The sequence below is a fragment of the Odocoileus virginianus genome, chromosome 30 (assembly GCF_023699985.2).
Source record: "Odocoileus virginianus isolate 20LAN1187 ecotype Illinois chromosome 30, Ovbor_1.2, whole genome shotgun sequence".
Taxonomy (NCBI): domain Eukaryota; kingdom Metazoa; phylum Chordata; class Mammalia; order Artiodactyla; family Cervidae; genus Odocoileus; species Odocoileus virginianus.
The window spans coordinates 11996615-12012180 of NC_069703.1; the positions used below are offsets into that span (position 1 = coordinate 11996615).

Below are 15566 nucleotides of genomic sequence, written 5' to 3' on the forward strand. Positions count from 1 at the left end.
TGGCCCCTTCCTCTGGTATAAATATTTAATACAGGACCTCCAGCATCCAAGGCCAAAGAGCCAATTCTAGCTTTTACGTGAACAAAGGGATTTATCTTTAATTACTTATTAATATCACTAATTTTAATTACTAATTAATATCCCCAAAAGAGAGGAGGCTAAGCGTGGGGAGATCTCTCACTGGCCTTACCTGCTTTCCCAGGAGCCAAGTCCACAGGAAGTTTCAGTAGGACTCCTGGCTTTGTTGTTATCCAAACCCCAATTTAAAGAGTCAAAATGCATTTGTTCTCTTTTACCCTCCTGAAGCTGGAGACAGGCGCCACCTGGGAAGCATGATACACAGAGTTCTTCTCAATTGGCTGTCCCTACTTTCACCTTTTTTATAACAAATTTTGATTTTCTATAGTTCTTAAATAAACACACACCCTGGCCCCATGCTTACTCTCCCAAACTACCTAAACATTGTTATGATTGAATTTTCTCTAATTCAATTGGTAAAAGAAGTACCCATTTTTGAAGAATTTGTTTTGTTCTCTTTGTAGATGCACTTTTGAATGTTTGATTTTTTTTTAACACTTTGGATTTGCAGGGGTTGTTTTTTGGTTAAATTTGACAGCTAGTGTTAAAGTAATTTATACAATGTTTGAGGGATTGTTTATGATCAACTGGTACTCAGGGATCCTTCAATTTGGTCAACTTATAATTTCTGCTCTATTTAGTGCTAGGAAAATAGGAATTTCCTGATTACCCTCTTTTGCTGAGTCCCTCTCTTAGATTAAATAATGTCATTTGCAGAAACACAGATGTACCTGGAGAGTGTTGTACTGACTGAGGTAAGTCAGACAGAGAAGGAGAAATATTGAATGACATCCCTTATGTATGGAATTGAAAAAGAAATTATACAAATGAACTTAGACTCACAGACTTAGAAATGAACTTATGGTTGTTGGAGGTAAAGGATGGACAGGGAGTTTGAGAAGGTCATATACACACTGCTATATTCAAAATGGATAACAACAAACACCTATTGCATAGAACTTCATGAAACACGACTCAATGTTATGTCAGAGCCTGAATGGGAGAGGGGTTTGGGGGTGAATGGATACATAGGTAGGTATGGCTGAGTCCCTTCACTGTTCATTTGAAACTACCACAATTTAATCAGTCATACCCCAATACAAAATAAAAAGTTTAAAGTTTGAAAATAAATGAAAATGGGAATAAGGAAAAAAATAGTTCTTCTCTTAGGAAACTTGGATATACCCAGTAATCTCATTCCCAATTTGATTCAACACTGATGCCAGCAGAATTGTGAGAATTAAATCAAGTAAAATCATTTTGATTCTAAAGAGCCAACATATGCTCAACATCTAATATCCTCCCTTTATATATATATATATATGCACTGACGTATATGTTCATAAAGAATATGTGGTATTACTTTGAGTGCCCTTTGCTGGAGCAGCCGTGAAGATACCCCGCATCCAAGGTAAGAGAAACCCAAGAAGGACAGTAGGCACTGAGAGAGCGCAGACACGGAGACCACTATCACAGCCAACCAGCCAATCTGACCGCAGGACCACAGCTGTGTCTAACTCGTGAAACCAAGCCATGCCGTGTGGGGCCACCCAAGACGGACGGGTCATGGTGGAGAGGGCTGACAGAATGTGGTCCACCGGAGAAGGAAATGGCAAACCACTTCAGTATTCTTGCCTTGAGAACCCCATGACCAGCATGAAAAGGCAAAAAGATAGGATACTGAAAGTGGAACTCCCCAGGTCTGTAGGTGCACAAGTGGAGAAATAACTCCAGAAAGAATGAAGGGATGGAGCCAAAGCAAAGACAATACCCAGTTGTATATGGGACTGGAGATAGAAGCAAGGTTCAATGCTGTAAAGAGCAATATTGCATAGGAACCTGGAATGTTAGGTCCATGAATCAAGGCAAATTGGAAGTGGTGAAACAGGAAATGACAAGAGTGAACATCAATATTCTAGGAATCAGTGAACTAAGATGGACTGGAATGGGTGAATTTAACTCAGATGACCATTATATCTACTACTGTCAGCGGGAATCCCTTAGAAGAAATGAAGTAGCCCTCATATTCAACAAAAGAGTCCAAAATGCACTACTTGGGTGCAACCTTAAAAATGACAAAATGATCTCTGTTCATTTCCAAGGCAAACCATTCAATGTCACAGTAATCCAAGTCTATGCCCCAACCAGTAATGCTGAAGAAGCTGAAGTTGAATGGTTCTATGAAGACCTACAAGACCTTCTAGAACTAACACCCAAAAAAGATGTCCTTTTCATTATAGGGGACTGGAATGCAAAAGTACAAAGTCAAGAAATACCTGGAGTAACAGGCAAATTTGGCCTTGGAATACAAAATGAAGCAGGGCAAAGGCTAACAGAGTTTTGCCAAGGGAATGCACTGGTCATAGCAAACACCCTCTTCCAACAACACAAGAGAAGACTCTACGCATGGACATCACCAGATGGTCGACACCGAAATCAGATTGATTATATTCTTTGCAGCCGAAGATGGAGAAGCTCTATACAGTCAGCAAAAACAAGACCAGGAGCTGACAGTGACTCAGATCATGAACTCCTTGTTGCCAAATTCAGACTAAAATGGAAGAAAGTAGGGAAAACCACTAGACCATTCAGGTATGAGATAAATCAAATCCCTTATGATTATACAGTGGAAGTGAGAAATAGATTTAAGGGACTAGATCTGATAAACAGAGTGCCTGATGAACTATGGACAGAGGTTCATGACATTGTACAGGAGACAGAAATCAAGACCATCCCCAAGAAAAAGAAATGCAAAAAAGCAAAATGGCTGTCTGAGGAGGCCTTACAAATACCTGTGAAAAGAAAGGAAGCAAAAAGCAAAGGAGAAAAGGAAAGATATAAGCATCTGAATGCAGAGTTCCAAAGAATAGCAAGGAGAGATAAGAAAGCCTTCCTCAGCGATCAGTGCAAAGAAATAGAGGAAAACAATAGAATGGGAAAGACTAGCAATTTCTTCAAGAAAATTAGAGATACCAAGGGAACATTTCATGCAAAGATGGGTTCAATAAAGGACAAAAATGGTAGGGGCCTAACAGAAGCAGAAGATATTAAGGAGAGGTGGCAAGAATACACAGAAGAACTGTACAAAAAAGATCTTCATGACCCAGATAATCACAATGGTGTGATCACTCACCTAGAGCCAGACATCCTGGAATGTGAAGTCAAGTGAGCCTTAGGAAGCATCACTATGAACAAAGCTAGTGGAGGTGATGGAATTCCAGTTGAGCTATTTCAAATCCTAAAAGATGATGCTGTGAAAATGCTGCACTCAATATGCCAGCAAATTTGGAACACTCAGCAGTGGCCACAGGACTGGAAAATGTCAATTTTCATTCCAATCCCAAAGAAAGGCAATGCCAAAGAATGCTCAAACTACCACACAATTGAACTCATCTCACATGCTAGTAAAGTGATGCTTAAAATTCTCCAAGCCAGGCTTCAACAATACATGAACTGTGAACTTCCAGATGTTCAAACTGATTTTAGAGAAGGCAGAGGAACCAGAGATCAAATTGCCAAAATCCACTGGATCATCAAAAAAGCAGGAGAGTTCCAGAAAAACATCTATTTCTGCTTTATTGACTATGCCAAAGCTTTTGACTGTGTGGATCACAATAAACTGTGGAAAATTCTGAAAGAGATGGGAATACCCAACCACCCAACCTGCCTCCTGAGAAATCTGTATGCAGGTCAGGAAGCAACAGATAGAACTGGATGTGGAACAACAGACTGGTTCCAAATAGGAAAAGAAGTACATCAAGGCTGTATATTGTCACCTTGCTTATTTAACTTATATGCAGAGTACATCATGAGAAACGCTGGACTGGAGGAAGCACAAGCTGAAATCAAGATTGCTGGGAGAAATATGAATAACCTCAGATATGCAGATGACACCCCCTGATGGCAGAAAGTGAAGAAGTACTAAAGAACCTCTTGATGAAAGTGAAAGAGGAGAGTGAAAAAGTTGGCTTAAAGCTCAACCTTCAGAAAGCTAAGATCATGGCATCTGGTCCCATCACTTCATGGCAAATAGATGGGGAAACAGTGGAAACAGTGGCTGACTTTATTTTTGGGGGCTCCAAAATCACTGCAGATGGTGATTGCAGCCATGAAATTAAAAGACCTTTACTCCTTGGAAGGGAAGTTATGACCAACCTAGACAGCATATTAAAAAGCAAACAATAGTTTGTCAACAAAGGTCCGTCTAGTCAAGGCTATGGTTTTTCCAGTGGTCATGTATGGATGTGAGTGTTGGACTATAAAGAAAGCTGAACACAGAAGAATTGATGTTTTTGAACTGTGGTGTTGGAGAAGACTCTTGAGAGTACCTTGGACTACAAGGAGATCCAACCAGTCCATCCTAAATGATATCAGTCCTGGTGTTCATTGGGAGGACTGATGTTGAAGCTGAAACTCCAATAGTTTGGCCACCTGATGCGAAGAGATGACTCATCTGAAAAGACCCTGATGCTGGGAAAGATTGAGGGCAGGAGGAGAAGAGGACGACAGAGGATGAGATGGTTGGTTGGCTTCACCGACTCAATGGTCATGGATTTTGGTGGACTCCGTGAGTTGGTGATGGATAGGGAGGCCTGGCATGCTGCGGTTCATGGGATCCAAAGAGTCAGACACAACTGAGTGACTGAACTGAACTGAACTGAACTTTGTGGGTACTCATAAAAGTGCTATATAAATATGTATACATATACATATTTCTTTAATTTGTACTCAATAATATAAATATCTGATTAATTTTTAAAATAAATGTTTATTGAAAATAATATACACAAATAGGGCACAAGTGTACAGCTCAAAGAATTTTTGCAAGGTGAACATTCCTTCAGTTCAGTTCAGTTCAGTCACTCAGTCATGCCCGACTCTTTGCGACCCCATGAACCGCAGCACGCCAGGCCTCCCTGTCCATCACCAACTCCCAGAGTCTATCCAAACCCATGTCCATCGAGTTGATGATGCCATCCAACCATCTCATCCTTTGTTGTCCTCTTCTCCTCCTGCCCTCAATCTTTCTCAGCATCAGAGTCTTTTCCAATGAGTCAGCTCTTCACATCAGGTGGCCAAACTATTGGAGTTTCAGCTTCAACATCAGTCCTTCCAATGAACACCAGGACTGATCTCCTTTAGGATGGACTGGTTGGATCTCCTTGCAGTCCAAGGAACTCTCAAGAGTCTTCTTCAACACCATAGTTCAAAAGCATCAATTCTTCTGTGTTCAGCTTTCTTTACAGTCCAACTCTTACATCCATACATGACCACTGGAAAAACCATAGCCTTGACTAGACGGACTTTGTTGGCAAAGTAATGTCTCTGCTTTTTAATGTGCTGTCTAGGTTAGTCATAACTTTCCTTCCAAGGAGTAATCATCTTTTAATTTCATGGCTGCAATCACCATCTGCAGTGATTTTGGAGCCCAGAAAAACAAAGGCAGCCACTGTTTCCCCATCTATCTCCTGTGAAGTGATGGGACCAGATGCCATGATATTAGTTTTCTGAATGTTGAGCTTTAAGCCAACTTTTTCACTCTCCTCTTTCACTTTCATCAAGAGGCTCTTTAGTTCTTCTTCACTTTCTGCCATAAGGGTGGTGTCGTCTAATCCCCACCAAAATCAAGAAATCAAAATTAATATCATCACAGAATCCTGCCTCAGCTCCTCTTCTCGTGTCTAGTCCCCAGTCTCTACCTAACTTGTGTTAGTTTTGCCTGTTTGTGTCCTTTATGTCAATGGAATTACAGAGAGTATATTCTTTTGTGTATATTTTCTTTCAGCCTTATCCTTGTAAGATCCATCCATGTTTTTCCATACAAGTAAGCAATAGCTTGTCCATACAAATGAGCAATAGCTTATTCAGTTTCATTGACTGACTATAACACAAATCATTTGCTCATTCTACTACTGATGGACATGAAAGTCCTATTAAGGATACATTTGCACTCATACCTCTGTATGTATGTATGTAATGTGGGTATATGTATTTTGGCCTGTGTATGTAAGCATTTCTGTTGAGTATATGTCTAGGAATGAAATTGCTAAATGATGTAATATGCATATATTATCCATATATTTCTACCGAATATCTTTCCAAAACAATTGTACCAATGTATTCAGAAGTAAATGAGAGTCCCAGTTGTTCCATGTTCTAATCAACATCTGATATTTTCTGTCAGTCTTCTTATTTTCATTCTAACCATTCTGGTAGATAAGTAGTGATATCTCATTATGATTTTGGTATATATTTTCCCTGAGTATTATTAAGGTTGAGCACTTCTTAATAAGTTTGTTGGACATTTGAATATTCTCTTTTATAAAACTTTTAAGTCCTTTACCTATTTTAAAGCTTCAGTTAATTAAGGCAGTGTGTACTGGCATATGAACAGACAAATAGATCGACAGAAAAAAACAGAAATTCCACACATATACAATCACTTGGTTTGTAATAAAACTGGAAGTGATGAAAAGTAGGGAAAAATGTCTTTACAGTAAATTGTGTTGGGTCAAAAGGATATTCATACAGAAAAATAAACATTTTAGTCCCTACCTCACACCATAATAAAAAATAAATCCTAGACAGACTGAAGATTTCACTATAAAAAGTAAAGCAGTACATTTTTTAAAGAAAAAAAAATATCTCAATGACCATGATGAGAGAAAACATTTTTAAAACAGGATATAAAAACTATAATATAAACATAATATATTAAATATAATATAAAAATCTAATATAGAAAAGTGTAAAATTATAAATTACAGAGTTTTAAATTTCTGTTTATCAAAAGGCACCATTAACAGAGTGAAAAGACAAGCCACACAAGATATTTACAAGAAATGTATTTAACAAAAAACTCATATTCAGAACAGGTTTAACTTTGCATATTATTCCATAGTATGTACGTGTCATAGTTTATATTTATCCCCCAATTATGATCATTTAGTCTGTTTCTATTAGTTCATTATCTAAATAAGTGTGGTGATGAATACACTTGTACATCTTTGAGTGTCTTCCTAATGAATTACCCAAACATGGGTTACAGAGTCATGGGATAAAGCAGAGTTTCAAACAACAAAGGCCAATGGAAAGATATTTTTTCCCAGATGAGTTTTCTCCCATCTTACAAATCTCACTCTGAAACTAACTGTACTCCGTTGGCCTCAGCCTTGTCCAATATTTTTTTTCTTTTAAAGACCCTGGAATATCTTAACCAGGGTACATAGGCTTGAGGAGAAGAATTCTGATGAGGGGGAATAAAAGGACATTAGAAAATGTTTAGGCAAGAGGTTTTCTAATATTCTCTCAAAGATTTTCTTCTTGCCTTCTCAGCAGTTTAAAAGAAATTATCTTTATGCTATAGATATTGACTTGAGTAGTATATCTTGTATATTGATATACATCTTGTATGTTGATGATTGGCAAGTATCCTGGGATCTTTTGAAGTAAGGAATTATTGAATACAAACTTCAATTAAATGATTAAGTTTTTTGGTTACTAAAGAGAGATTGGACATCTATATATTTTCAACATTATTCACTGAAAGTGTTTTGCAAATGCATATTCATCTACTTTCCCACTTTGATAAGTACAATATCCTGACTATAGCTGACTATTTCTTTACAGGTGTAAAATCTTAAGATCCTCAGGGTTATAATTTGAACATTAATCTCATCATACATGGCAGTGATATGAAAAGTGTCCCTTGCACATTTTGTCTCAAGCAGACTATAAGTTCTTAAAGGCAAGGACTATATTCAAATTCTGATTCTGTCTGGTACAAAGTTTGGGTTCTCCAGTGAGAGAGATTCCCAGTGCTCCCATCTGCAAGCAGAAGGAAACTGCCTAACAACTGACCCAAAGGGAAAGGTTGTTGGAAGAATACAAGTTCCTAGTAGAAAGTACATGGCACGTAGTAGGACTCAGTGAATGTTCCTTTTGCTTCTCTGAAGTAATTTTTCCCAAGTCAAATTTAAATTAGTATAGGCAATAAGAATGATTTTTTTTCTGACAGTAGGCATAAAGGAAAAAAAAAGCCTAATATGACTTTTTTTTTTTTTTTGCCTTGTGAATTACATCTCTCATTTAAAAGGGAAGTGGCACAGAAAATCCCAACATACTGAGATTTTTAATTATTTGTTTCCCATTGTAATCAAGCAAAACTTCAGGCAGGCAGCTTGGCAAAATGTATTACATTTCATTTGCCCCAGCAATCCCACTCTACTAGTTTATCCTAAAGAAATAATTAAGTATGAACAAAGAATGAACGAAAAAGGATATTCTCTGTAAGGTTGTTTATCATCCTAAACACCAGAAACAACCTAAATCCTCATCAATAGGAGACTGATAAAACACATTTTGGATCATCTGCACAGCAAAATATTATGAAATCTTTAGCAGTAATAATATAGCTTCATATTTATAGATTTATAGGAAGCCCACAAAATATTGTCAAGTGAATAAAACAAATTAAATATAGTATATATTAAACACTTTATTTCCTTTTTGTCAAAAATGTGTGTATCTATATGTATGTATGATAGAAAAAAAGTCTTGAAAATTACATACCAACATGGTCATATGTTTATCTAAAAGTGGTAGGATTATGAATGATTTTCTTTTTGATACATTTGTGTTTTACCATATTCTTTCATAATAAGTATGTATAATTTCTATATTCAAAAAATACTAAAGCTACTTAAAAATTTTTTTTTAATTTATATGCAAGAAAAGCCAATTGATTTTTGAAATTTTTTTAAAAACCCATATCTATATGGATCTTACCTCATTCATCCTCAAACAGAAAGGAGATGTTTCATTATTGCTGTGTGTAGCAGGGTTTCTCAACCTTGGCACTATTGACATTTTTGGCTGGATAATTCCTTGTCATGGGAGATTATCGGGTGCCTTGTAAGATGTTTGGCAGATCAGTGACCTCTACTCTTGTAACACACATCACTCCCTTCCCACCAAGTTATCCAAAACTGTCTCCAGATGTCATCTAAAGGCTAGACTGCCTTGGTTGAAAAGTCACTGCTCTAAGAAAACAGGAGATCTGGAATTAAACCCCATGTTTGACACTTACTAGTTGGGTGATCCAATCTCTCTGGGCTTCCATTTCCTCAAGACTACATTATCTTCAAGATAGCTTGGGTCCTGAAACCCATCTTTTGTGAGTTTGCAGAAAATCAATGGATCCAAAAGGGTCCAGGCTTCCCCAGAGGCTCAGTTGGTAAGAACCCACCTGCCAATGCAGGAGACGCAAGAAACACGGGTTCAGTCCCTGGGTCAGGAAGATCCCCTGGAGTAGGAAATGGCAACCCACACCAGTATTCTTGCCTGGAAAATTCCATGGACAGAGGAGCCTGGCAGGCTATAATTCAGAGGGTCGCAAAGAGTTGGACACGACTGAGCAGCTGAGCATACAAAGGGAAAGTGCTTGGTCCAGAGTTAAGCAAAAAGCCAAAGTTCAAACAGAAATGCGGCTAGGTCTCCTAACTGCAATCATGCATATTCACTCATTTGTGTAAGAAATATTTATTTTGAGTGCCTATTATATCCTGGGCATTGTTACAAGCATTGGGAAATAGTAATAAGCAAGAAAATGAGATCCTTGCTTTCATGGAGTTTACCTTCTATTGAAAGAAGCAAACAGTAATCATGTAGGTTAATAAACAGGAGTATTTTAAACAAGTGATGTTAAATAGGTAACATGGTAATGGATGGCCACTGGAATAGTGTTAGGAAAAGCAAGCAACATTAGATAAGGCAGCCTGGGAAGACCCCTAAAGGAGCTGATACTTGAACTAAGATCTGAAAGATAATAAATACAGAGTCAAGCAAAACTCAGTGGGAAGAACTTCCTGGTCAGAGAGAATCGAAGTACAAAAGTAGTAAGATGGAGAAGAGCTTGGAACTGTATTAACAATATTCAAAGGCAATACATACATGATAGAAGATTACAGAGGAAACAATGTCAACTTACAGTATTAATAATATGTGGAAAGTGTGAGTGAAAAAGTAATCATGATTATATGCATGCGTGCATAGTCACTCAGTCATGTCTGATTCTTGGGATCCTTTGGACTGTAGTACCCCAGGCTCCTCTGTCTATGAGATTTTTCAGGCAAGAAGACTAGGTTGTCATGGCACTCTTGCCGTGGCAAGAGTGGGTTGCCATTTTCCTCCTCCAGGGAATCTTCCCGACCCAGGGATCAAACCTGCATCTCCCGTGTCTCCTGCATTGCAGGCCAATTCTTTACCCACTGAGCCATCAGGGAAGCCCAGAGTGATTATAGTAGAAATTAAATCCAGAAAAAGCCCTCACATCATGGCCTTCCTCAATAATGCAGTTGAAAAATTGTGTCTGGGGAAATTCTGAAAACAAATGTCCCCCAAAGTTCACCAATGCCTTCCTATCACCATTAGTACTGGGGTAGGGGGTGGTGCCAAGAAGATGTCTACAGAATTGCTAAAGCAATAAATTGAGGGGATAATCTTTTTGGTGGTTGGTAAGCTCAAGGGGGAGTGGGTCCAGCAGATAAAATGATAACTAGATTTAGTTGACAATTTGCTTTGAGTAAAATGTCGAGCTTGTAAATAATTTAAAAATAGCCTGTCATTCAATTGCTGCATGTCCTTTAAGAAATTTTAATCGATGCAAAACACATTTCTCAAACACAAGCTTCTAACCCCTGTGAAACCAGCTATCGGTCTAAACAAAAAGCTGTGACACACGGTCAGGAGAATGTGTGCAGTGGTTATGAAGGAGAGTGAATTGAGCTACAACCCCAGAATCCAATATATGACAATATCCTGCAACCGAGGAATTAGCTATTTCGACAATATGTAATGTGGAAACACACCACTTGTTCAGCTCTTTTTGCTCAAGGGCACAGAGAAGCTGAGGTTTCAATTCACTCATCAGAAACAATCAACATGCACATAAACTCTGCCTTTTGGCTGCAAATGGATTGTCTATTTGTTATATTTGCCAAAAGCTCAGCATTGTGGAGAAACAAAAAGGAAAGGAAAGGCGGAGGGAGAGGAAAAGACATAACAAGTCTGAAATCAGGGCATACCTTGAATGGATAAACTCAAGGACAGAAAGGAATAGCACAGGATTTGAGGGTGGGGCAATCTCTCCTGAGCCCCACACTGTCAGTAAGCTAGGTTCAGCTCCTTTCTACGCAGTTATCCATGTTGAAATGGGGAAAGATACAGATCATTCCAAACGTGAGTGGAGCCGGTCGCCACCTTTCCCAGACCAGCTGTTTTCCCTGGGGGCAGCGGGAAGTCGAGCAAGGACTGCTCCTCCTCTGTGCTTCCCAGCGCTGCCCAAGCCCTCAGGGCTAGGTCACACAGCCTGGTAGCCTTCTCTGACTCAGCTGTTCTTTTCCCGTAGAACTTTTTATCAAAGGAAACCAATCATTGTTCAACCCACAGTGCCAGGAGATGCAGCAGCGAAACCCCAAGGAAAATAGATAGTTTTGTTCCTTTAGACTGAAACTCCTGGAGAAGATTTTTTGTATTTTTTCCGAAGATTTGGAGGTCTTTCCTTCCCCTCCCTCCCCCCGCAATACTGACATAGATTATGAAGACAACATCCCAAATTTCCAGCGTGGTAGCTGCAGTTTAGGAAATAAGCCAGCACATCAGAGAATAAGGACAGCTCTAAGGGTTTAACAGAAGTTGGCTCAATATTTGTTTTTTAACAAATTGATTATCATTGATTAGCAAAACAGATATGTCTTGATTTTATCCCTTAAATTGTAGATATTAATAATCTGTGACACTATTAATCCCGGATAGATTTAATGATAATAGACAAGAATGCATTATTCATAAATGTACACCAGGATATCCATTATACAACGGTTCATCTCCAGCAATACCATTTTCGTACTCATCTGTTATGATTTTATTTAAACCAGACTGTCAACAATTTTCAAAATGTTGATTTTTAAAGTCTGCCCTCATAACAAATCATCAACTCCTCCCAATCTAATGCAGCCATCGAGACCACATGAGGATATTGTATCCTTCCTTCCACACCTGGCCCAATTTACACATAGCCACACTCACAAAGACATGAGTACACATGCCGCTTAGCTGTCCTATTGGCATTGAATGGTTTCCAGCTTGTCTTTGTCCCAAGGTCAACCAGAATCCAGCTCCGGTTTTTGTCATCATGTAGGACGTTTTCTTCATTGGTGAGCTTATTTAAATTCCTTTGCAGATATTGAGCCAAATCTGCTCAGCCTGCTGCCTCCTGGGGCCTCTCACTCAGGGCTAAGTATAAATAAATACTCATATAGGACAGCCTTTGATGAAACATTAAAGATGTTTCTGGTTATATGGCTTCTAGAGTCTCTATTTTCTCCGTGAAAAATCCATGGTGGTAGAGAGAACCTTAGCCACGGGAAGGGAATAGATTTCTAAATAGCTGCCTATGGACCCCCTGGGACTTAATGGCACAGGGCAAAGAAGCAGCTGATCTTGGCAAGGGAAGCAAGATAAATAAAATTAGCCACTAAATCATCTCCCCTTAAAATACCAGCTGTCAATTCCTTCCAACATTTATGAATTTGGGGGCATGTTACTGTCACGTTGCGTTTCATCCAGGAAAAATAGCATTGCTCCTTTCACTCGGGAAAGGGTCCCTGGGTCCCCACAGAGGAGAGGCTAAAGCAGAGGGTTTGACTTTTTTCTTTCACCCTCTTCCCCTGTCACATGTATAGGGAAGAACCCAATTCAGGTCAATCAATGTTTATTGCTCTAATGATAGTAATTGTTGCTTATTTTTAAACTATGCTCCCAGTCATCCCTTCAAAGATTGGGACTGCTGGTTCCTACAGAAGATGAGGCACACGCCTTTTGGAAAAGACCATCTGCTCAAAAGAGTGAATCGGCTGATGGAGAATGAATCTGGAGAATGAATCTGGATGAGCAGAAATAAGACAAAGGTGGGAATCCTTGTCCCTCTCTCATGGATCCCCAGTGGGATGAGACCGCTGCAGCTTCAGGAGAGAGGCTAGCAGCACTTGACAAGGACACTGAAATCTCAAGGTCGAGCTCTCTGTCCAGGTGAACATGGGAGACAGGCAGTATCACCTAAAAAGCTAACCTTAGCCAGACACTGCCCTGATTGCTTTATAAGTATTATCTCACTGAATGTTCAGAACAACTGCCAAGATGGATAATGTTACAGCTGCATTGTAAAAACAAGCAAACTGAATAGTTCAGGAGTTGTTATCACTTGTCTCCTGGAAAGAAGCACCTTAGAGTCCTGTGAGTAGTATGAGGCGCCCTCCCTCCCCTGGACATGAGAGCAACCAGCAAACCACAGTCACATGCTGGCCCGAATCACACCTTCCCAAGCTGAAAACAGGAGATTCCAGGAGCAGAGAGATCCCTCCAGGCTTGTGTGAATCCCTGAAGCATTGCTAGGCGGGTCCTCCAGGGAGACTTGGCTGGAGTCACACAGGAATCACAAGGATCACAAGGGAATCTTAAGAGCTAACACTGACGAGCCCCACAAAGTCCTTCTCTCTACACCCCACACACGCCTTTAGGAAACCAGAGGGAATATCCTGAACGAGATCAAACACAGACTAGCTACTTTACTGTTAATTTCTACCTAACTACATCCTTTGGCTGGAGGCCAGGTGAAATTCCTATTACACTTTATAGGAGCAAAACCATGAAAGTTTTCTCTAGTTATTGTTGCTTCTAAAAAGAATAGAAAGAAATCGTACAAAGCTGAGTCCATAGCAGGCATATAAAGACCATATGTTGGCGCATTAAAATAGTAAATTTTTTGTTACTGTTTATTTAAAAATACATGAAGCTTTTCCACTGTGCCTGGATGAGAACTTTATATAATCCTTATAACACTAAAGTCTTTACCATTCCAAAAACATGCAGAATATCAGAATACATACAGACTAAATCCATACTACAGAAACTAATTAAAGGACCTGGAGACAGTGAGCCAGAAGAGCTGATACACTTCAGTCTGAAAAAAAATCTTACTTCTTTACTCAAGAATAATAAAAATTATAATGCTTTCCTCTTTTTCCTCTTATAAAGAGCTTTCCAATGATATTTTGCTTGAGTGTCACAAAACAGCAAGGAGAGGGTGTGGTCATCCACATTTCCAGATTCAGGCTGGCTAAGCGACTGTCCAGTGTCATGGTCAGGAGTGGAGGGAACTCAGGCTATATATGGTAAATTATTTGAGTAATCAAAGAAACATGGAAGTCATCAGGATCTTTCTGCTTGAATTTTCAGCATGAGAGCCGATCACTGACACAAATGAAAACATACACTCATAAACGGCCTTTGCCCTAGACTCCATCTGGACCCAGACGGAAGGAAATTTTGTGCATGTTATGTCTTCATTCCTCCAGCCACATCTTCAGTTATTCCATAGGAGGTGAGGATAGAAGGGGAGTACAGGTTGGTGAGAGAGCCTCAAGGAAGGTTCCTTGAAGAAAAGTGAAGAAGAGCAGGGGTGAGGCAGGGAGATTTCCCTCTACATTCCCCCTGGAGTGGAGGGGTCTGCTTTCCTATAATGGTTCCCCTTCCTCACTGAATTACTATGCTAGGCACGTGGAGACACCACAGAAGGGGTTTCCATAAATTTTAGTGTAAAGGGGATAATACTTGCTGTTAAATCATTATATTAAATCATTCTTTACAAGACATTTTTACAATTTCAAGTCATTTTTCCAAATAAAGTTGCATAGTAAATTAATTACTGTGTTAGTAGTTAATAGGTGACTCTTGTAAACATGTGTTACTCAAAAATATTCTCCAAATATTTGTTAACATATCTGAATCCATTTAAAAGTACTTGTAATTTTAGGGGGAAAAGTATTCTTGGTAATTTCACTGCTTGCCTCATTTTGTCCTGGGAAGAGTTATGTTTATCTTCCAGTTGGCATATAGGATAATTTAGTGTAGCTACTTATGTGGTACTGGCTAACATAATTGAGGACTTTTAAGAAGTCAAACAGAGTTGGGGAACGGTAGTTATTATTCTAGTAAAAACAACCTCAATAGTTTGGTTTATACATATACTAAAAAGAAAGTTGAACCATTTTCTCATTCCTAATGGCTGAAAATATGAAAGGGAAAAATCAGATGTGAAAGGGTAAAAATCAAAATGTTTGATAAACTTACAACAATAGCCACACAATTTATACCTGGTCATGCCCTTTCCAAAAAACATTTCACTTCGCATTTGTAAACAAATGCTTAGCGTAATAAAGTGAAAAACGTGTGATAAAGAGAATATACGTTAGCAAGATGACCCCATCAAGATGGGTAAGAAGTATAATTTGGGTAAAAATGTTCTTCATATCAGTCATGTAAAAGTTTGTTGTGCTCAAATTCTGTATAAATAACTTGGATTGCTTTTACATGCTTCTTAAGTTTTTCCTAAATACACATATTTAATGTATTAGCTGAAAATCACAAAG

At 38.8% G+C, this 15566-nt stretch overlaps 1 long non-coding RNA gene across 1 annotated transcript in view; it reads right to left on the reverse strand.

The window, feature by feature from the left end:
- Positions 1-203: 203 nt before the first annotated feature.
- The window catches only part of LOC139032134 (uncharacterized), a 162006-nt gene continuing 146643 nt past the window's right edge, over positions 204-15566 (reverse strand). The window contains exon 4 of the long non-coding RNA XR_011484660.1: positions 204-323. This is a non-coding gene — a long non-coding RNA (uncharacterized lncRNA). The remainder of the gene's footprint in view (positions 324-15566) is intronic.